Genomic DNA, 2,119 nt, shown 5'->3' with positions numbered 1-2,119 from the left:
ATATATATATATATATATACCATTATAAAGTACAGATACATAGTGGTAGTGGAGAGAAAGAGAAAAGCTGCAAAGAGAGGCAAAAAGAAAAGAAACGATAAAGAAAAATAATGCTACTATTTTCAATTACATGAACTATTTATCCAATGAAAACTATTTTGTCTTTTGTATGTATGTATATGGGTATAGGCTACTGAAGTATTGTTAATTTTACGTTCTTTACCGCTGGGAAAACCACGAGAACATAGATCTTCATGATAGTGAAAAACAGAAATGTATTATTCGGTTGGTTAAATGCGAAAATTGCAATGGCGTTTAAGACATATACAAAAAGTACAAAATTATTCTCTAGAAGAGATATTGGCAAAAATCTTTGAAAGGTTGTTGTGTTTATTGAAGAAAATATATATAGAAAGTTATTAGCTGACACTCATCAACATTCATCAAATTGATAGATACGAATAAATAAACTAAAAGCATTTAATCAACACTGTTGATACTACTACTGCTACTACTACTACTACTACTACTACTACTACTACTACTACTACTACTACTGCTGCTGCTGCTGCTGCTGCTACTGTTGCTACTACTACTACTATTACTACTAGTACTAACGGTTTCAAATTTCAAGGAGATAATCAGTCGATTTTCGTTGACCTCAGAGAAATGAGAGCAAAAGTTGATTTTGTCACAATAACAACAACAACAATAATTAAAAGAACAATAATTTTTCTTTTGTTTTTGTTTTTTTTTACATTTTTTTCCTTTAACTTTTTTTCTATTTTCCGTTTACTTCTGTATTTTTCTCTTTCTCATTTTTCTATCACAAAACTTAACTTTGTTAATGAATAACGTGGTATGTTTATTTTATTGGCCCACCAATCTATACTGAATGTCCTTGTCTTACGCGTCTGGAAGAAACTTGGCAAGAAATAGAAAGTAGCAAGATGGGCAGCATGTGTGTATATATATGTGCGTGTGTGTATATATATATATATATATATATATATATAATGAACTCTATTTTGCTTTAAATTGCTTGCGAATTCTTTATTCAGTACCCGTGTGTGTGTGTGTGTGTGTGTGTGTGTGTGTGTGTGTGTGTGTGTGTGTGTGTGTGTGTTTGTGTGTGTGTGTGTGTGAATATTGTGTAAGCAACCTGATAAACGATCGTCTCACTAAATTTACTTTTCTTTGTGTAGAAAAACCTCATTCATGTTCTGTTGGTATACATACCAGCTTTAAGGTAGTGATATTACTCAACATAAACACACACATACGAACACACATCGATATTGATATTTATTATATACATATTTATTTATTATTATCATTATATATATTACCTATAATTTCATGTATATATGTTATGAATATATACATATATGCATATATATATCTATATGTGTGTGACTATACATATGAACATGCAGATATATATTTACATATGTATGCATACGTATGTATGAAAATACATTGCATTCGAATATGCTGCTTTTATTAAAGATTTCGTATTTCTTTATTTACGTTCTATGTGGAATAAAACCATTGATAAATACATTAACGTTTAAAAGCTGTTTCGGTGTTTAATTCTCTCAATGGATGAGAGTGTTCTTTCATTCTTGACGCGCGTTTTGCAGTAGGCTGTCAAGGATCATAGGAATGTCGCTTCATCAGATAAAATCACCCTCGCCGGATCTAAAATCGGTTATCTGTAAATATCTGGTTAAGCTCATGATAATTTCGCAATGTATTTTACATATCAGTTTGTTGATCTAACATTTAGATTTTAGTGGGTAATTTTTAATTTCGGGCAACAGCAAAGCTTCCGAGTTAAACTTTTCAATGAAATACCATATAGGATTATAATGGCTTCATAAAATACCTTTATCTTACTTCATTATTTATTTCGTGTCTTGCATTTAACGTGTTGTAAGAGCATTTGTTGATGTTAGTATATTTTCATGAATGTTGAGAAGCTATACAAAGTACCACCGAAGTCAATTTACTTTTGATCCTTCCAATATCAATATAAGAAAGTATCAGTCACTCACAGGTGTCACTTCCTCACCTGCCTTTCTCTCTCTCTCTCTCTCTCTCTCTCTCTCTCTCTCTC

Source organism: Octopus bimaculoides, chromosome 18, assembly GCF_001194135.2.
Source record: "Octopus bimaculoides isolate UCB-OBI-ISO-001 chromosome 18, ASM119413v2, whole genome shotgun sequence".
Taxonomy (NCBI): Eukaryota; Metazoa; Mollusca; class Cephalopoda; order Octopoda; family Octopodidae; genus Octopus; species Octopus bimaculoides.
This window is presented reverse-complemented; position numbering follows the sequence as displayed.